This window comes from Triturus cristatus, chromosome 1_1 (genome assembly GCF_964204655.1).
Source record: "Triturus cristatus chromosome 1_1, aTriCri1.1, whole genome shotgun sequence".
NCBI classification, from domain to species: Eukaryota; Metazoa; Chordata; class Amphibia; order Caudata; family Salamandridae; genus Triturus; species Triturus cristatus.
This window is the reverse complement of record NC_140579.1, coordinates 16976863-16998459: the sequence shown is the minus strand read 5'-3', so window position 1 is coordinate 16998459 and position 21597 is coordinate 16976863. Positions and strand designations below refer to the sequence as shown.

At 45.5% G+C, this 21597-nt stretch overlaps 1 protein-coding gene across 9 annotated transcripts in view; it reads right to left on the bottom strand.

Moving 5' to 3' along the window:
* The window catches only part of LOC146869147 (uncharacterized), a 121227-nt gene that overhangs the window by 60172 nt on the left and 39458 nt on the right, over positions 1 to 21597 (bottom strand). For 3 of the 9 annotated variants that reach the window (XM_085639116.1, XM_085640154.1, XM_085640176.1), the window contains one exon: positions 10271 to 10368. The exons of 5 other annotated variants lie outside the window; for them this stretch is intronic. The gene's annotated coding sequence lies outside the window, so the exon portion shown is untranslated. Of the gene's footprint in view, positions 1 to 9665; positions 9801 to 10270; positions 10369 to 21597 lie in introns of those variants that run through there. One more of the 9 variants, XR_014975126.1, reaches the window with a different exon arrangement.

Sequence of the window (21597 nt, the reverse complement as noted above, 5' to 3'; positions counted from 1 at the left end):
GGGTAAAGGAGTTACCCCCCCAGCTTGGCAGGCACCTGAAACACTGCAAGTGACCCGGTTGGAACTTCGCTGCTCTTGTGGACTTCGTCGACTTCCAGCGCCCTTGAGGTGGGTTTCCCGAGCATCCCAGAGGCCAGTGAGCGTGCTCAACAAGTTTGAGCACCGTGGACCGCGTGGGTGCCGAGATCTCCAATACCCCAGGACACCGGCCACCTCTTGCATAGCACACGACCCTGACCAGTGGGGAAGTTGTGCTTTGGCCCGTTATCGAGCCAACCACTCTACAGCAATTGTGCCAAAGACCAGCACTCTAGCCCCCTCTGGTGGCCCGTGGGTGCCCTTTTACGCACTCCAAATTGCCGCCTCCCACGGTCCCTTGTCTCTCGACTTGCGGGCCCTAGCGGAGGTCAATCTCGACATTTAAGAGTTCCCCTGGTTGCTCCAGGCCTGCTCTACAGTCTCTCCAAAGGAGACCTCTCACAGACCTCTTGAGTCCAAGTAGCTCATTTGTTCATCTTGCGTGGGTTGCGGTTGCCAAGGCTTAGTGGATCCAATCCGGACACTAATACCGCAGCGACCCTCACCCGACGTGGGACAGTCGCCCTCCAGAAGCTGGCCTTCCTTGAAGCCTCCCGGAGCCCGTGGCTGCAGATCCAAGCTACTCTTCTCTCCACTTGAAGCACCCGACATTGAAGAGCTCTTTCCTTTGAGCTCCCTGGTCACTTTGCCGTGACCCAGACTCTGTCCCCTCTGCTTTCAGGTTCTTCTCTACAAACTCTACATCTTCAATCTTCACGACATCATTGACGCTTTTGGCTAGCAGCAGTTTTGTACATTTTCCCATTGAAAATCAGCCCGCGACCCGACATCGAAAACGACCTATGCACCCGGCTTCCCTGGGGCAGGTAACAGTGGTGCCTCGGTACTGTCGTGGTAGTGGGCTCCTCAAAAGCTTAACTCTAAGTTTTTGACTTTGAACTCCTGCTAGAAGTGTCTTTAATCTGTTTAAATCAAACCGCAACATTCTCCATAGGATATAATAGAGATCCCGATAGCAGCTATTTCCACTGCACGCGCCTCCTGTGGGTCCCCTTCCTCATAACTTGGGATGGATTCTAAAGGGGCCAGCGATCCTAAATGCCCTAGGCATTGTCTGTAGAATTGTCGTGGTTCTTATACCACTTTTTTAGTATATGGTTTGGTCCCCCCTGGGGCCCAATGTTAACAGTGCTATTTATTGTATCTATCAATGCTCGTTTGAATTGTAACTTTGCCGTAGCCTCATAAAGAGACTGTGGGATTCTGTCTAGAATAAATACATATATTTTATATATATACCTGTGTGGAATACTCTTTCATTTGGTCATTCAAGAGGTTATCTATGGTAAAACAATAAGCTTAACACTCCTTCAAGACTTAGCCTGAAGGCTGCTCTCCACAGCTACCACTAGGATAGCTTTCTTTAAAGGTTGTCTTTTAAACCTATCACCATAAGAGTCGAATTGGACTGGTACAAGGTGGCCACTATAACTAGTGACCTGCATATGCCAGGCCAACTTCTCACATCCAGGGAGGGCTCGGGCTACTGGGTCAAGTGTAGCCGAGAAATAAGCACAAGGGCGATGTTTGTCTCAAAAAATCTGAGTTAAGACCGTGCAAGTGCAGCCATGTGTCTCATGGACAAAAATAAAAAATTGTTTGCCATAGTCTGGGGTGCCTAACACTGGAGCTGTAAATAAGGCATATTGAGTGTCTGAAAGGCAGCCACATGCTCAGTTGTCCATGGAAAAGGTTTGACAATGGCCAAGAAGTTAGGGATCCATTGTCTGCAATAGGAAGTGAGGCCTTTAAAGGCAAGTACTTGTTTCTGTGTCAAAGGGGGAGGCATGGAGGTAATAAGGGACACTCGGTCAGCGGTAAGTTGTCTTCCCTCCTTCGAGAGGAGGTGGCCGAGGTAGGTCACTTTCTCTCAACAAAATTGCAATTTGTTCAAGGAAACCTTATGATTTTGGGAGGCAAGGTGGTGAAGCAGACGTACTGTTGCTTGTTCACAAAGTGGAGCAGAAGTGGCTGCAATTAAGAGGTCATCTACATATTTCAACAGTGTGGCTCCTGCTGGGAGCGTCAGGGAATCCAACTGATTCTTGAGAGCCTGACTATAGATGCTGGGGCTTTCAGTAAAAACTTGATGGGGGGGCGTGGCAGAACCGGAAACTCCGCCCTCCAAGGGAGAAACCAAAAAGATGTCTACTGTCCGGATGTATGAGAATGCTGAAAAACGCTTTCTTTAGGTCAATAACAGAAAAATGAGTGGCGGTCGCTGGGACCATGGTCAAGAGGGCTGTGATATCAGGGACAACAGGATACTGTGAGACCGTAATTTTGTTGAGAGCCCGCAGATCGATGATAAACCAATAGATTTTGGGGGCCGCGGGAGAGGGATCAATACATTTTTTAAGAACTGGAATAATTGGGCTGTTACACTCATTACCACGTGTCTCCTCAACTACTCCCGTCTTCACGAGATCTGATATTATAGATAATAGGGCAGCCTCACCTTCCTGGGGAAGGCGATACTGGCGAAGCCGGGGCAGTTGGGCACCTTGCTGGATACGGACAGTATGCGGTGAAATGTCGAGAAGTCCTACATCAGTGTCAGAAGTGGCCCAACGTGATGAGGGTAAGGCCTGCAGAACGGGAAGGAGGGGTCCAGAGAGGAACATAGTGGCGGAGGAATCTGGTGATATGGTAAGGGACACGCCATCAGGACTACAAGAAATGGTAGCATGCAAAGCCTTTAACAAATCCATACCCAGCAAATTTTCACTACATCCAGTCGTGAGAATCAAAGGAGCATCCATATGAGCTGGACCGAGATTCAGCGAGAGAGGCTTGGAGACGGGGTTGGTGACAGGGACCCCAGAAAAACCCACGGATACATTGAGAGAGCCAGAAAGGGGTGCCTCCGGTATCAAGGTGTGCACAACAGAGGATCTAGTAGCCCCGGTGTCTAGGAGAAACTTCTTTTTATTCCCTGCAACTGACATCCGGACATAAGGACCTCGCTGATCCACAGTAATCGGCACTCTTACATTACCCCTTTCCTGACTTTCCTATGGCTGGTAGAAACCCGTCTCATCGGTCTCATCATAATCATCGTTAAAGTAGGTCCTAGTGGCCTCATACCCGTTGTCAAATCTGTTAACTGTACCCCGGGGCGGACGCATACGGGGTCGAACATTAGGATCTGGTGCACGCCTCTGCCTAGGAGGTCCCATATTTCCTTCCCTTTGGGTTCGGGGCTTAGTATTTCCTCACTGACTATTCTGGGCTAATACCGGGCATTCACTAACCCAGTGGCCATAAGCCTTACAGTAGGCACACTGGTCTTTATCAACGGGACCTGCCGAACTGATGGACTTCTGTAAAGGAGACTGAAGGGGGCGCTGGGGCAGCCTCTGGAACTGGTCCGAAGGCGGACCTTGGCCTCTAGCATTTTGTCCCCGGAGTGGATAAGCTTGTTGTAACAAAACTTTCGTTTTAAGGTCCTTGTTCTTCCTAACCTCTTTGTCTTTATCTTCATTCTCTCTATTCTCATGATATTGGGCCTTGGCAAGGATGCCTGCCATAGTCTGAGCTGACCACGTACTCTCAACGTTCTTAAAGGGGGCCGAGAGATCCGGTAATAAATTAGATACAAATTTATCAATAAACACTGAACCCGAGCCAGGGGCTCTAGGGTCCAATCCACTGTGACTTTTGTACTCAGTTTCAAAGCGGGTGAAAAAATAAGCAACACACTCATCCTTACGTTGTTTACATGCATTGATCTTATCCCAATTAACAGCTATTTCGGGCAAAAGGGTCTTCATGAGTTGCAACAGATGGCCTGGGAGAGCTAGAATAGCCGGATCACGCTTAGTCCCTCCCTCTCTGTCATTCTCCATCCACTCAAAGTCGGTCCAGTCACCATGCAAAGCGGCATTATGGTTGGCATGGCGTATTTTGTCCCATATGTCGGGTGGTACTACTGACCCGAACAATAAGTCAATATCCTCTAAGGTAAGGACACCAGAGGAAACAATATGACCCAATTCCTGATAGTAAAGAGCCGGATTCTTACGGGGGTCTGGTAATTGGGATTTCAATTGAAGAACATCTGCTCTTTTCCATTGGACATGCACCCACATCCTACGCCAGTGGGCTGGGGCTGCTCCAACACCCTGGTTATTGGCGAGCACTGCAGGGATAAAGACGGGAGCTGTCTCTCTCATAGGCATAGCTTTGTCATTCGGAGGTGGCGGAAAAGCCGTTGTGTCTCTGAACGCAATCATGGTAACAAGGGCTTCATGCATATCATCTCCCTGAACATGACCCTTGGCAATAGTTATTTTTAAATCAATAAATCCCCGGGGAGTATCTATGAACAATGCTTCGAATCTTTTCTTTAGAATTGTGCACATATACTCGGCCATGTCTGTTTGTTGTAAGGCCGTCCATTGTCTAAACGTCGACCAGATATCTTTAACGCCATAAATATTACCATTATTTACCCAAAATACACATTGTTTTTTTATAGTGTCCCTTTCACTACCCCCAGCGAGTTCAGCAGACCTCAAAGACTCCTTTCTAGGGGTACCGAAGAATCCAGACAGGGTACTGGGCATAAGAGAGGACCATCTCGTTCGGTCTGGAGTGGCATAAGGGTCACCAACAGGGGTACCAATAGACTGATTATCAAGCAGACGGGAATGTATGGTCGGGTTTGGGTCAATAGGTGGGGCGGTATGAACTGTTGGAGGGAGGGGTGCTGGCAGGATGACAGGAGTCAAAGGATCAGGCAGTGGTACAATGGGTGGGGCAGCCTGAACCACCACTGGCGGGGGTGGGGCGTTAAGAAAATTTTGAGGAAGAGTGGGATACATAGGAGCTGGAGCATAGGCAGGAGGTGGACCTTCTAGAATAGCATTCAACAACGAGTCCCCCTCTTCTTCAACCTCAAGGTCCCTGGGAGAACGAGCGGGGTAACATTTTGTCGCCTTAGCCCTATGATGCCTATCTGCCATTTCAACCCCTTCCTGAACCTTATTTTCTAAATGCGCTTTCGCATGATCAGCCATAGACATTCTCTCTTTCTTTTTATTCAACGCTTGCTTTTTTTCTCATTCTTGATCTATTTCTTTCCTCCACAACGCAGTGGCGTCAAACATGGCTTGACGAGACCGTTTGCGAAGCAGCTGCTCTTCCAGGCTCGAAAAGGCCTGGGGATCAAAGGAGCCAAACTGTGGCCACTGTAATTCAACATTGCTTCGTTTCGTATATTTTACCCATAAGGAAGAAAAAATGATAGCAGATGGCCCACATTTAACATACATCTCATAACTTGGAGTTCCTTCTGGAGGAAGCGGGCAGGCTGCCTCCAGAAGGGAATCCTCTGTACATACGCAACTACATAACTTTCGGAACTTACTACTGACTGGCATATTTTTACTTCAGGCAGACAACAGTCGGAGAAAAACATTCACCTCACTGGCTTGGCTTTTGCAAAAGTCAATACAGACAGAAAACAGAGCACAAGTGGTGGATGATCAGTCCACCCTTACCCAAAAATGTTGTTCTCTTCTGCAGATGTAGGCACGAGTCCAGATCCAGACAGAGACCGCACTAAAGGGGACACCAGCGGGATGCAGTCAGGTGGCCCAGACCGGATGGGGAAGGCCGTGTGCAAGACTTCTGGTCTACCGGACACAAAATGGTCCCTCAGGTAGGGTACCTCCGTCGGACTTCCACCACAGGCCCCCTCACGACCACCGGGACAGACCTACGTCTCCGTGGTGTCCCTGTTCAGGCGCCATTTGTAGAACCAAGAACAGCCCACCTCAAGGAGGAGTGGGGGCTTGGTGGTGCAGGAATCACCAGAGTCTACTCTTACCCTCCATATATAATAAAGTGGACCTGGAAACCTTCGTCTGCAGAGAGAACCACCTTTATTACAATAGCCCGGGCTATGGAACAGAGTCCCAAGCTAGCCAGAGACAAAACCCAGGAGGCTTCTTCTTTACTCCACAGCGAACAAGCCTTATATACATTTTTACTCCACTCTTTTGGCACTCAGTCCATTGTTCAATCAGGGCGGTGTTTGCAGTTGATAACCTGATCAAGGCGATGTTTGTAGTTGATGACCTGATCAAGGCGGTGTTTGTAGTTGATGACCTGATCAAGGCAGTGTTTGTAGTTGATGACCTGATCAAGGCTCGGCATTCAGACCATTGTTCAATCAGCTTGTTCAAGGCTCGGTCAGTCAGACCATTGTCCAGATAACCTGATCAAGGTGTCAAGGATGTTTACCAAGCAGGAAGCAGAAGATGAAAAACAAGCTTGTTTACACAGGCCGTAGGTGTCTCACGGCTTTCTGTTAATGAATTGGCTAACTGCAAAGAACAGGGGGACTTGGGTATGCAATAGTTTTGAGCGTCAGCAGAAATGGAGGCTGTAGGCAGGATTTTGTCACGAGATGGCAAGGAATGGAGGAATGTAAGGAAATTAATTGAACCTAGTGAAAACTCATTTTCTTCACAGTGTTGCCTTTAAAGCAGGGGGCGAATGTCTTGTCTGGAACTGGAGCAATGGCCGCCTCGGAGCCTTTCTTTCTCGGAGCTCACATGAAAGACGATTTTTATTGTACTCTAGTGGGGTAATGGAAAAGTTGGAGGGAAGCTCCCAAAACTCAATGTGCTGTTAGCTAAACAAGCAAGGACTGGCTGAAGATGGTATCCCTCACTTCTTAGAGTAATATGAGACTCCAACTCACCAAACCCTGATCCTGAGGAAATGCCATTACGTTTCTCAGCTTCGTTTAGCTCCCTCGTCTGCTAAAAAAGTGAGAGTTCTTAAGGTTACACACACACATACACCATGCGCTCAACTCACTGAGCTACCTAGCTACATTTAAAAAATGGCACCACAAGATAAAGCACAGTTTTTATTAGTGCCTCAGCTGAAAAGGGCAAAATATAATAGCATGCTATTGATTATTCCACCCAGGTCTGGTTCGGACGTATGGTTTTTGGAAGTGTTGAAACTGCCAGATTAGTTCTGCGGACAGAGCGGCCCTGGCTTTGAAAGGGCTCCGCTGCCACTCTGTTGCTGTGCCAGTGCACGAGGCAGCCCATTTTTATTGCGGCTGGAGTTACAGCGCTGGCAACATGGGAAGGGACCGTCCTCAATAAACATATTTATAATGGACATAAATTGTGCTGCAGCCCTGCCCAGCCCAGCCCAGCCCTTGCACTGCCATGGAGAGCGGGAGGCGCGTCAGAGACGTCAAGCAGATCCCTCAGAAGGGGGGGCGGGGGGGGTCGTTAAGTCCGCTGTTGCTTTTTAGCGCATATCCCTTGGGAGGACCCCTAAAAGGGCAAGCCCGTAGGTCAAACAGTAAAAAAAAATCTAACACTCTACAAACCCCGAGAGCAATTTGCAGACTGACAGGCACAGACCCCCTGAGTCCATGATCAACAGTACGCAGTCCATGGTTCCAGTACACCTATAAAAAAACAAAAAGCAACCGACACTCCCACCACCTCCCCCACCGCGCAGCCACAAGTCCTCAAGGAAAATAAGTAAATAAACTGAGCGCGGTGTGCCTGAAGCGGGCGCCGCGCTCCGAAATACAGTAAACAAGGCACATATCGGTTTGACTGCCCTTCAACGAAAAGCTATTGGCGCTGTGCGGAAAACATAGTGCGTCCCAGCTAATGAGGGAGAGTGTGTCACGCCGCCGGTAAATGATAAAATCCCAGTGGGCGTGGCCAAAAGGATGAAAGGCGGCAACAAGGAGGGACTAAAAAGCCTCCCTTGCAATCAAAAGCCAGCGTTTTGCATTAAAGATGACGCTGGCCAATAAAAAAAGACTGCTCTGCCTCCGAGGGCTTTGGAATCTGAATTGATTCCAAGAAGCTCTCAGATGCCGAGAGCAGCACATGTGCGCTGCTTTCTCCAGCCGAGACCTAAATAAAGGCACCTTGCATCAGATTAATTTACTGTGTGATCAGTGTTTTATCAAACGCGGTGCGCTAGTAAGCTCTTGGTAGAATTAAGCAAAAGCTCCGACCTTTGCTGTTAAACTTTAAGAAATTGCACATGTCACCAGGAAACCTCTAGTCCAAATGCTTGCTTATTTCTTTGACTAAGTTGTAAGATCTTATGCAAACCACTTTACTTAACGGTCTCCCATTTGCCTCGCTCCTCCCGTTCAAGACCACCTTAAAGTAATTCAGTCTGGGGTGTGCCTTATACAAAATTCTCTTGTGTACGGTTTTAACACTCTAAGGTTGCTCATCTATAATTACAATAGAGGCCATGTATAGGCGAGCACATAACTGATTAGCTTCCTCATGGCCTTATCGTACAGTGGTGAGGCACGGTGGGCAGAGAAAGAGCTTTATGAAGGTTTCCAAGTTAATCTTTAGAAACTTTCTTTTTCAATGCCACTTAATGCAGTTTATGGAAAAAGCAGGCCCTTGGTTTGGCTCTGGCTCAGCAGTCCCCATTAATCTACAGTCTTGCTTACACTTACCTGTATTCCTGACGCCACCCAACCTTACATTTACTCTGTATGCAAGAAGGCAGTACAATATAACTTTTTGTATCATTACTATAGGGTGCACAGAAATGCCTATGGTTAATTTATGGCATTCATTTGAAACTGAGAAATGATCATCAAGATACACAATCAGACATTCCTCAAGCTCTCAGCTACTTCACCACTGGTCTCATCAGTTTGGTAAAGCACCAGGGGGCTGATGAGAGTCCGAACAGAAGGAACGTGTGTTCTAGACACTGACCCCGCAACAGGAATTGTAGAAATCTCCAGTGAGGCAGGGAAAATTGGGATGGAAAGATATGCGTCCTTCAGGTCCAGTCGGACCACCCGGTCACCTTCATGTAAACTATCCCTTAGCAAATTAATTCCCTTCATTTTGAAATTTCTGTTTAATATCCAGATGTTAAAATCTTTCAGATTGAGAAGAAAATAGTATCTGCCCCCTTCTTTTCAACCAGACAAATGGGGCTTATGAATCCCTTCGGATGAGGTACCAAAAGACATATTGCCCATATTGCGTCTGAATTCCTGAGTCTTTAAAAGACTGTGGGAAAAATACATTTGCTTTGGAGAGCCAAATTGAATTGGTGTGCCTTAAAATTCTAGTATGAATCCTAGGATGGTCTCATGATTGTTGAGAGAATACTTAATATAATGTAGTTTTTGCATCAGTTGTCTGCAAGAACTCTGCTGCCTTGCCCTCTGACTCGTGTTGCACCGGCCTCAGCTGACTGCATTAGCAGCTGAGATCACGCCACGTCTGCCTCAGTCAGTTTGACTGCCATGTGGTCTATAGCTACTTATAATTGTTGAATGCGGGTAGGAAGGGGAATGATCTTAAGTTATTGAGAATGAGAAGGTAGGTAGACAAAAGTTTGATAAAACATGAAAAAATTGACTGAAATGCAACTTGCTACCTTCCATAAGATTTCAATAACTGAAATCATAACAGTGAGTGGGTAAGGCAATGTGAATGAGTGGGAGGGTAGTTAGATGACAATAGATCAAACAAAAGCTAAGATGCACCACACATTTGTGAAAAGCAGTAGAACAACAACAATATATGTAGTTCAAATCCAATTCAAAAGACAGATAGGTGTTCCTTGATTTAGTCTTTTTATTCCAAGTTCATTGGACAATGGACATTACAATGCGACACAGCCGACGCGTTTCGTCCTGAAACAGGACTTCTTCAGGGCTGTTAAGAATACATAGACATACAATTATAAATACATGTATATACAACAATAAAAAGTGTCACATATTAAATGACAATCTAACAAACAAAACCTACACTAAAATAGACGTGTTTACATAAATTCATGGTTTTAAGGGACTAAATATGACCTGACATATGCATAACAGAGGTTATACTGATATTCCTCATGTCCATAATATCTTGCTAGGCCATACAATGCAAATGAGCTTTTTAACATAGACTTATTTTTATATAATATTCTCCCAATATAAATCTTACACATAGAACAAACAGGCAAAGATTTTAAGGCGGAAGAGAGAAGGGAAATAGAGAGCAAGATATACGATATCCTAGGTTTCATTTAATGATATATATATTATTTATGGGGGTGGTAATAGTTTAATTCAAAACAAATTCCACCTATCCTTAAAAGGAGTGCCGTGAAAAAGGTAGATTTATAATATACCTACCAAAATGTAAGAAAGATCACACGTATATCTTAAGGTCGTTGTTGATCAGATGAGGAAAAGATCTTCTATGTAGGTTCTTTTCTTCCATAAATGAATGTCTGCAATGTGAAACCATATCTATTAATAATATATGGTATATATATTATTTGGATTACGTTAGGTGGGCGGGTATTAATGGAAACGGTCTTCCACCTCCCAAAAATAATACACATACTAAAGGCAGGCCTTCAACATTCAGATAGATCTAAATCCAATTTAAATTTATGCACATGTCAGGTCATATTCAAGGAACACCTATCTGTCTTTTGAATTGGATTTGAACTACATATATTGTTATTGTTCTACTGCTTTTCACAAATGTGTGGTGCATCTTAGCTTTTGTTTGATCTATTTGATTAAGTTCCCTAGGGGACCAGCATTGTAACAGTGGGTGCTACTCAGAATGCACACATTTCCTTAATCTATGTGTGACAACACTTTATTGGGGAGAACACTTTAAAGGGTGATATTAGATCAGGTGCTGTCAGGTAGAAGGTTCCATTGTTAGTCCTAATAGTTAGATGACAATGTATGAGTGAATGCATGAACGGGTATGAGTGAGTGAGTGAACAGCAGAATGGGTGTGTGGGTGGCAATATATATTGCGGCCAGAGATGTGCCAATTGTGGGTGCATAGGTACAGTCTTAGGAAAGAACACAGGCCCTGGGAACTTGATTGGCTGGGACCCGGGGCACATCAAGTCGGGTTGCATAAGAAGTCAGGCAAAAATTGGGGTATAACCATGCAGGAACTGCTTGCCAGACTGCAGCGGAGGTCGAGGGACAAGGGGCAGGAGAAGTAGGGCTGATGTAAGTGCACAGACTGGTTGCAGCCACCTGGGATACATTGAATTATGTTCGGAAGGATTAGGGACAGCAGCTCCATCGAAGGGGGACTGGTCAGTGCGAATGTTGGCCTGGTTACTCAAATGCAAGAGATCCCCGCATCTGATTCTCTCCCTTCGTAGACGGGATGGTTGTAGGACAAGCTGCGATTAATTTACTACTGCAAGACTTCTGGGCAGAGGTAAATGCGTCCCTGGCACACACTGAGGCTCGCGGGGTTGGGATACTCTGTACTGGGAGAATCTTTGAGAGGTGTTGCAGCAGATGGGCCTGGGACATGGATTCCTCTCATGGGTGCTCCTTCTATATACCGCACCAAGTGCGAGGATGTACACTGGATAGGTGGTTGCTGACACGTTCCATATTTGGTACAAGGCAGGGCTGCCCGCTGTCACCGCTCTGTTCGCACTGGCCATGGAGCCATCGGCGATATATCTGAGGACCGATTTACAGAACTGGGGTGTGCAAGTGGGTGCCGTGACTCATATTGTGTCCATGTATGCTGATGACACCCTGATGTATGTTACTAACCTGGAGCACTCTGTGCCTCTCCTACTGGGTTAAGGCCGATTTTAGGAGTGTCGGGCCTCCACGTCACTTGTCGTAAGACACTGCTCTTCACCCTGGCATCCTTGGCAGAGATCGAAGCATCCAACCTCTCTGCGGTGGACCTGCCGTGGGAGACTCAGCCATTTCGCCATTTGCTTATGCAGATAACACACGACCAACAACAGGAGTTGAATGTAGGTAGAGTGATGGATGGCCTTAATGCAGTTCTGGACTACACTGCAGCTGTCTGCAGTCTGTTATGGGCAGAGTGGCTCTGATCAAGATGGTCCTGTTGTCCTGCTGCCTTTACGCATCAAGAGTGCTACAACCTATAACTTCCTGGTTCCAAAGAACAATACTGGTCTGTCATATTCTAGACGCCAGGAATTTGAACTGATTACTGTGCAATGGAAAGCTGAAGATGCAGTTTGTGTTTACTGATTGGCTCATCCAGTTGGTCTCCAGAGATGGTGTTGCGTCCCTTCCAATTGACAGCATCATTGGTGTATGACCTGGCCTTTTCCATTAACAGGCCCAAGTCTCACCTTGAGCTCTCAAGGCCGTCTTTCCATTCATTCGAGGTTAGTTCTGATCTTGACTGAGACACAACTGCAATGTGTTATGTCAATAAGCAGGGAGCAGTGGGTTTGAATCATCTTGGTCAAGAGGCAGTGTGAGGGCAGAAGCATGAGATAAGGTTGGATGCCAATCATCTGATCAGTGCTCAGGCTGTCGGAGACTGAGCCGACTTCACCTTGTCAACCGTGAGTGATGACTTCACCCAGAGATGGTTCAGAATACATTCGCCCTTTGGGGCACACCATCAGGTAGACGCATTTACCATTGCCCAGTATTGGGGTCATCTTTCATAGATTCACATGCTTGAATCATTCCACGTCGTCGAGATGAGTCCCACGGCTACATAATGAAGAAGTAAGAGAATTGCTATAGGCTATAATGACCCTAGGCCTCGGATTTAATAGCCTATGTCCCAATTAAAAAAGGACCAAACTCTGAATCATGCCAGTCCGCTGCTACCACCCTCTAGAACACTCCCAGCAGAGGCAGTTACCCTCAGATTTTCACCACGCCTCATGTGGAAGGGAGTCTCCCCGAGTGCTACTCAGTTTTGTTTCTAACAACTACAGTTTTTGATGCAATCCCACTCCGATGATATTCCCAATAAAGTTTTTCTAAGATCCCACATGAAGAGAAATGCAATCACCGTCTGCCAGCTAGTTTAAGCACGTTTAAGCGGCTTTGTATCACCCACAAAGCAATACATGGAATGGGACCGCTCTTCATCAGGAATAAAATCACCAAACACATTCAACGAAGGAACCTCCTAAAATGGCACCTTGCCTCAAAATCCCAACATACAAGAAAAAAAAACATGGGTGGCACATCCTTCTCTGTTCAAGCAGCTAAACTATGGAACTCTTTACCCCCAACATAAGATCCACGGACAGCCATCTTACCTTCAGAAAACTGCTCAAGAATTGGCTCTTCCCCACATAAGCACCATATGCAAACAGAAATTTACAGCATACCCCTCTGTATATAATCATTTATTTTTACTATAGATATGTACCCATCTTTGTGTATTGCTTTGTATAAACATGTAGAATAATTGTTTAAAAAAAATGTTAAAGTACAATAACACTTGAAAACCAGAGTTTATCTGGTGCATCTTTCTTCTACATGTACTTCTTCCATTGTGCATCTATGTACCTTCCATGTACTTGGATCTGTGTGTTTACTTTCCCCCTGAAAAGCATATCCCATGCACTACCCTATTTTTCATCCTGTACCTCTATCAACATCTTTTATCTACATATACCTACCTCCTTTATGCATCTATATACTTTAAATGTACTTATGGATCTATATATTTATCACTTTCTTCCAATTCAGCATATCCAATGCACTACCCTATTGCTCACCCTATACTTCTCTTAATATATCTTCTAACCCAACTTTCTGACTCCTCTCAAACTTCTTTCTACTACTCTTTCCAATGCACTACCCTATTTCTCACCCTATACATCTATCAATATATCATCTACACCCACACTCATTTATCCCAAACCCCATACCACTACTATGATCCCCAAAATAGCCCTTTCTAGACTCTCCCTTACTCTACACGCCTCCTTGCATCATCTGACACCTCTTTTACTATACCGATCACCAAAACAAACCTTTCTAAACTCTTCCCTCTGCCTCTTCCCCTCCACAACCCCTTTTTACTCATCCAAAAGCCTCCTCCTACTGCTAGGACCTCCCAAAAAAAATCAAAATCCTTCACTCTCCTATCCCTCCACTATCCTTTTCAATCAAAATAACAGACTAACATGTTCACTTCTCAAATTTCATATTCCACTATACTAATTCACCACTAATCCTTTGTGGATTCCAGAGTAGCGTGCTACTAGCCAAAAAAGTGCAGAGGTAAGAAAGCATTATATAAATGCAAACCTTTGTCACTCTTCTATCCTTCTGCTACCTTTCTCTATCCAACTGAATAACACATCCACCACTCAAACTATTTTCAAATTTCACTATACTAATTTTCAACACTAATCCTTTATGGGTTCCGTAGTAGCGTGCTACTCGCCAATAAAGCGCTTCAACGCCCCATCAGGGTTACAATGCTATATAAATGCAAACCTTTTCCCTTTTCTACCCCTCCCCAACCCTTCTTAAATCCAAATAACTAACATATCCATCACTCAAATTTCTTTCATATTTCACTATACTAATTCAACACTAATCCTTATGGGTTCCAGAGTAGCATGCTACTCACCAAAAAAAGCACTTCAAACTCCATCAGGGGTAGCGAGCGCTATATAAATACAAACCTCTTTCCCTCTTCTATCCTGCCGCTACCCTTCTCTATCCAAATAACTGAACAACATATCCACCACTCTTATTTCACTTTACTAATTTTCAACACTAATCCTTTATGGGTTCTGGAGTAGCGTGCTACTCGCCAGAAAAGAGCTTCAACACCCCTTCAGGGGGAAACAAGCGCTAAATAAATACAAACCTTTTTTCCTCTATCCTTCCGAATCCAAATAACTGACTAACCTATCCACCACTTTAATTACTTTCATATTTCACTACACTAATTCAACACTAATCCTTTATGGGTCCCGGAGTAGCGTGCTACTCGCCGAAAAAGTGCTTTGACGCCTCGTCAGGGGTAGTAAGCGCTGTATAAATGCAATTACAATACAATTGCTCAATGGGGGAATGAGAGTGTATAGGTAGATAGATGAATGCAAGTTGATGAGAAATTGCGCTGAACGTACGTTGATAATATTGGTGATGGTTTGAATGGGATCTGCTCAGTCTCAGGCTTCTTGCCTCTTAGCTGAATCTGAAGGCTCATTGGACTAATGCATCAATTAAGCCTTCCAACGAGGCTTATGATCTTTATTTGATCCCTAAACTCTGGCGCTCCACTCAGCCTTTCACCCTCTGTAGGTTGATTAAAAAAAAAAAAAAGCATTGGCATAGCCAATAGGTCTCGCCTTTGGGACCTTATAAGTATTTAGTTATGCAGCACAATATCCTTACTGCAACAACATTAACTGTTGCATGGCTAAACACTTAGAAGGTCCCAACGGCGAGACATATTGGCTATGCCAATGCTTGTTATGATCAGTCAAAGGCCACGACCCTCTTCATGTGGACAGTACTGGAAGCTACATCTAGAGTGTGTTGTGTCTGGCTGTGGAAGTTCATCTGGAGTATGGTATCCAGTTCCTAATCCATGACCTGCAGCAGCACTGCTACTTATTTTAGAGCCTTTATCTAGAATACTTCGCCTAGTTCTACAGGCCACCCACTGAATATTGCTTTTAGTTCTACAGGCCTAAGCTGGAGTATTGTGTTCACATCTGGTGGCCTCAACAAAAAAGCCGTGACCAGTTCTGGAGACCACCTACATAATGTTATGTATGGTTTTGCAATTCTCACCTGAAGTATTGAGCCCAGGTCTATGGGCCATAACTGGAACGTTGTGTCTAGTCTGAGAAGCCATATATGGAATTGTAGATCAGTTTGTGGGAGCTCACCTATTAGAAGACACGTCTAGAATATTGTGTACTGTTGTGGAGGTCAGCTACAGCATAATATGGTCAGTTTTGGAAGCCTAATTATCGATGGCATCTGAGGAATACTGATACTTCTGTGAGATGCAAAATTTGGCATACTGTGTGAAGACTGACTAATGCGTATAGTGTCCAGTTCTGGAGGCTGCATCTCAAGGGTTGTGGCCGCCTCAAGATGTCACATCAAAGGCAGTGCTGTACATTCAGTCTGTGGAAGGCAATCTTTTACTCTGGGGAGAAATGCATTACAAAGAAAAGCCACATAAATAAGTATCTGTGTACAGCTGCCAAGGTCTTACTTTCTCTGTTAAGCCCAGTTTGTAAAGCACCGTGCATGTTCCCTTCAGCAAAAGGGCATTCAGGGGGCAGAGATAGGATGAAGACCTCTGTCCCTGTTCGGCATGAGGAAATAATGGGATTAACAGTCATTCGTCTCGGAGTCGAGGACTATTATGGGGATGAAGTCGTCCTCCGGCTGCGTCGATGCCACAGATACAGACACCCACAGTCTGGGTCTGGCTGTGTCCTTTGCGTCTATGTAAGTAACTTTCTAGTTCGGAAATCTGCAGCCTTGTCAGATCCATCACCAGCCTGGCACAAAGCATGGGCTATGTGCCCACTCCTAGACCAGTGCGGGTTGGGGCTGCGGTCGGTACAGCTCAGCTCACTCTGCGTGCCCAAAATCTGCTGTTGTACAGAATTGATGCCAGACTTTTGGAACATTCCGATGATTCCACCGGAGGATGCCAGTGTGTGGGGGCAAGCTCCTCTGGCAGCTCGTGTTTGCTGTGGTACATCAGCCCCTGGCAGCAGTACCCACCGGCTTCTAGCCAGGGTCCATATTCTCTGAGTCTCTCACAAATCCTTGGGAGGTTAAATGTCTCTCAAGCAACATTCCAGCGGGCATTCCATCTGGGAAAGAAAGTAAAGGTTGTCAGAGTTCGCTTGGTACCCACCGGGAGGGTTCTAGGAGACCTGCACGTTGAGAGGCCAGGCAAGGCTTTTAAAGGTGAAAGGCTTGTGGCGTGCCCGGTGTATGCAGGTAGCCACTCGGCCTGGTGCCAGGAGCAGGAAGGAGGTGAGCTGTAACTCTGACAAGGTGAGGCTGGAATGATCACGTGTATTCATTCATAAAAAGAGTGTTGGGGGCCGGGCTGAGTGAAAAAGGTGTGAGATATTTAACCTTATCGTGCAATGTTAGGACTCATGCTAAACAGACCTATAAAGTGTATGTTCTAACTGAGATTTCAACCAGTGCGGTAATACCGCACTTTTCGCCGTACAAATTTCACCTGATAAAACATGAAAAAATGTTATGCGGCTGAATGAGAGAAAGCGTGATATTTACATATTATCCAACCGATTTGAGGTGTTGGACGCAGAAAAGGGTGGAACTATTGCACAAGATAAATTACAAGCACTGAAATACATGCGCGGCCCCACGGCCACAAAATTTCATTGTGAGAGGGAGAGCAGGAGGTGAGCCCGCGAGTGGTGTGCGCGTGCGTGCTGGGGAGAGCAGTCTGCTCTTTTTCGAAGCACATACTCGTGCTTGTGGCACGCCCCTGAACGCTCCCGCAAGGTGTATGCCGCCACAAGCACGAGTATGTGCTTCGAAAAACAGCAGAATGACGGCTAAAGGCCGTCCTATGCAGCGCATGCGCGCTGCATAGGCGAGATCTAAAAAAAAAAAGCTGTGTAAAAATGAGCATCTGTGTTCACCCTCTCTTCCCAGTCAGACTCTCCCTGAGAAAATCCGGCATCGGGTATGCTTGCTGTGCTACATTACGTAGTACAATCCTGTGAATGGATTTCCGCCCGACCACATTTTGCAATCACCAGCCGCCACTGCCAGTTTGTTTTCCCCACTGACACTGAACTCCTCCACACCAAACTGGCCTCGTGGAAGGACCTTGGTAGATTTTGACAAATTTCTTTAGTCCCCTTATCGAGGGGGGTAGATTGAAGTGGGGGGGGGGGGGGTGGGGAGTAGATTGAAGTACAGTAGACTGGGGTAGTGGACTTGGGTAAATTGGGGTAGATGGGGCTGGGATATAATGGGGAGAGTGGGGTAGATTGGAGTACATTTGAGTGGGCTACGTTGGGGTCGATTGAAGGGAGGTGGGAACAGTGAATGGGGAGATTTGGGTACAGTGGAGTGGGTAGACTGGAATAGAGTGGGGTAAAGTGTGGTGGGGTAGAGTGGAGTGGGATAGATTGGGGTGGGGTGGGGTAGATTGGAATGGGAAGATTGGGGTAGATAAGGCTACAGAGTGGTAAACTGGTGTGGGGTTGAGTGGAGTTGGAGGTAAATTGTGGTAGAGTGGGATCGAGTGGAGTGGCAGATTGGAGTGGGGTAGATTAGGGTAGGCTGAGTGGAGTAGATTGGAGTGGGGTAGATTGGGGTGGAGCGGGGTAGATCGGGGTGCTGTAAATTAGGGTAGGTTGGAGTGGGGTAGATTGGAGTAGAGGTGTGGAGAAAAGTGCGGTACAGTGGAGTGAGGTAGAGTGGATTGGGTAGATAGTAGTGGAGTAGGGTAGGTTGGAGACGGGTGGATTATAAAACAAAAGTGGGCACTGTGGAACATGCAAATGGGCATCATTCTGGATAATAGTTTCAACTGCATTTAATGACCAGGTCACAGATGTGGCTGGCCCTACAACAGGGTGCCTTCCGACGAACCTGCTTTTTTCGAGCCGGTGCAACGAAGTCTCTATGACAGGATTAGCAATGGGTAGGGTTGGACTGGCCTAATGTGTTGGTCACAACTAAGAAAAGGCTCAGGCAACTAATGATACTTATCTAGAAACTAGGAGGCATATACTAGGATCATAAGAGAGACAAGCAATGCAATAGATTTGTTTTTTCTCCTTTAGAAAATGGATATAACAAATAATCTATAATTTAAAGTTACATGATCTTGGTGATTAATCATAAAGACAACCACATTCATTATAAACAAGCATTTGCAATGCAATAGGTCTCGCATTTACACGAGTTTGAGCCTTTGGCATTGTAAATGACAATGCCTTTTATTTATATTTTGGTTTATAAAACATAAATAAAAGGCATTGTCATTTACAATGCCAATAGTTTAAACTCGCGTAAATGCGAGACCTATTGCATTGCAAATGCTTGTTAACAAATGAGTTTTATCCGACATTCTTTTAGTTTTATATAAAACGAAGAAATGCAACTTCCATGCTCGCATTTGCTGCATGCAGTGAAAGATTAGTGGAAATTTATGACTGGAATACCAAACGGCAGATAGGCAAACACACACACCAATCATTCAGGAATCACATCAGCGGCACCATTATATTACCACAGCCCTTTGGTAGCACTCATATATTTTCATAGGAATTAAATATATTTGTAGAATCCCAATAAATCACAGCTAGTGCGATTGTGATCTATGGGAAAGAAATGCTGGCTTTAAACCTTGGACTCGTGTCCCTGAAGAGAGGTAGCTGCGCGGCGATGGAAGGAAGTTTAATTGTATGATTAAGGTGGGCTGAGAGCCCCCGACTACCCACAGCTGCGAGCATTAACCCTCTGTCTGCATGGTACTCACCCACTTCCCAACCTGCTGACAAACAAAACGAAACCTAAGGACAATTGCTTAATGTGTAACCCACACTTTTATAAATATAAAAAAGCGGGTGCCGTGCTCCAACAAAGCATGGCGCACGTGCATTAAAATAGTTATATGCAGGCCTTTAAAAAGCAAATACAGGAACGCGGGTGCCATGATAAAAAACAAAGCGTGTTGCCCGTGTTTTAAATATGAAAGCGGGTGCAAATTATGCTTATATACAACACAGAGTGCCAACAAAGCGGACGACTATGGAACTAGCGAGCAAGGTCGGTTTAATATTATGATCCTGGGCAAATCACTTATTCTCCTCTTTAAAGAAGAAAAACAACAAATGTGAACTTGTGTAATGTAACTGGTGCTCATGTAAAGCACTGATACTTTCGGGTCGGCTTGAATTAGCGCTATTAAAAAAAAATGCCAAAAAAGGAAAAATAGTACCTCAATCCCAGATCGAGAGGTGGGGTGACTGTAGAAACATAAGACATAAAAGCGCCGAGACACGGCAAAAGTGAAAGCAGGGGTGCGTGCTGCATTTGAAGTAGTTAAAGTGATCGGAGACGCGATCAAGGGAGCAGAAAGGAAACTGATTAGAAGGGAGGGGGTAGTGTGAAAACAGCGGGGAGAGAAGGGAGGGTGTAATAAAAAACAAAGGAGCCAAAGCTATAGAGAAGGGAGGGGGGAGTGGGAGCAGCTGTGCACGTGCATGTGATCGTGCACTCAAGGTTTAGGCCAGCCAAAACTGTGGGTAGCACTTTGAAAATCCCACATATAAAATGTCTCTTCGAGCCTTTGGCTCAGCGAGACCTAAAAATGTGTATATATATCTCTCAACAGACTGGTTAAAAAGTAGTTGCCCAATTTATAGATTATTCAAGCAAAGTAGTGGCCTGATTGTTCATCATTAAACTAATGTGTTGGTCAGACAGGTAAACATGGGGGGCCATTTCTAGGTCGAGCCTAGCAGCACGCATGCACGGTCTGGAAGACCTGCTGTAGTTACTATACGGTGTGTAATCCCGCCTGCTGCTTACCACTGGTTCACTCCTGCTTCATTCTTCTGTGCTGGCTCCTCATTGGTTGGCGCTCCTGATACATGGCTTCCGTTTTTCGCTCACTCAGGAACCCCCGCCAACTACAGTTTCCTTACGCTGTAGGTGGCTATGTGTTCTGTTGGGGACTACTTCGAGAAAGCAAAAATGAAAGCAGCAGCAATAGCTCTCTAATGGCAGCTACCATGCTGCCGGAGGGTTATTCCACGTCCACCTGCATTATTTGTAATCCCTCTTTAGAAACGCTCAATCTGCCAGTGTCCTCCCTTGGTGTGTGCCTGCACTATGCACCGCTGGGAGATGAGGGATGTCTGTGGCTTCCTCACTCTTAACTGCCTCACAGCAGCTCTGCTGGGGACGCTGCCTTATTCACACACACCCATATCCAGGCATTACTATTGCTTATTGATGTGGGATCCAAACCTGCTTGCTTACGTTTGTGTCTTTAGAAGTTCCCTTGACTTTTCAAGGATTACTATAGAGCTGTATATGATTTCTTTGAGGTTTCTGTGCCCTATAGTGAGGCACAAATGCATTATGTTACAATTAAATCATTTCCTTTGTTTGTTCTCAGTGTGCTGTAATCTCAGGCATTGTGACAACAGGTCTGCAATGGTTCTCAGGGTCATTTGTGCATATGAAAAGGACATCCCTCGTGTAGCATGGAACAGTATTCGATAATGGGGTGCTGTTTTGACTTCATTGGAGACTACGCTGAAAAGGTGTGTATCAACTGAGAACCTACGTAAAAGACATTGCAATTTACAACACCAATAGCTCTAACTAAAAAAAATGTGAGACCTATTGCATTGCAAATGCTTGTTTTGGCAGGTTGCGGGCCTGTTTTAGGGCCAGGTGGGATGGATTTTACTGAGGACTTCCCAGAGAGTACCAAAAGCATTGCCTGCAACAAACAATCGCATGCAGTCTCTCATATCTTGCAAAATATACATACAGGGTGTCTCTAAACTGACTTAAAATGAGGGTGTCTCTAAACTGACTTAAAATGAAAATGTGGGCCACTTTTTTAGCTACCTGGATCACAAATCAGAGCCACTTTTATTTTTGTGACAGGGCCTATTTTGTGTCTGAGTCTGACTCTGGTAATGGGAACAGTGAAAGTACAC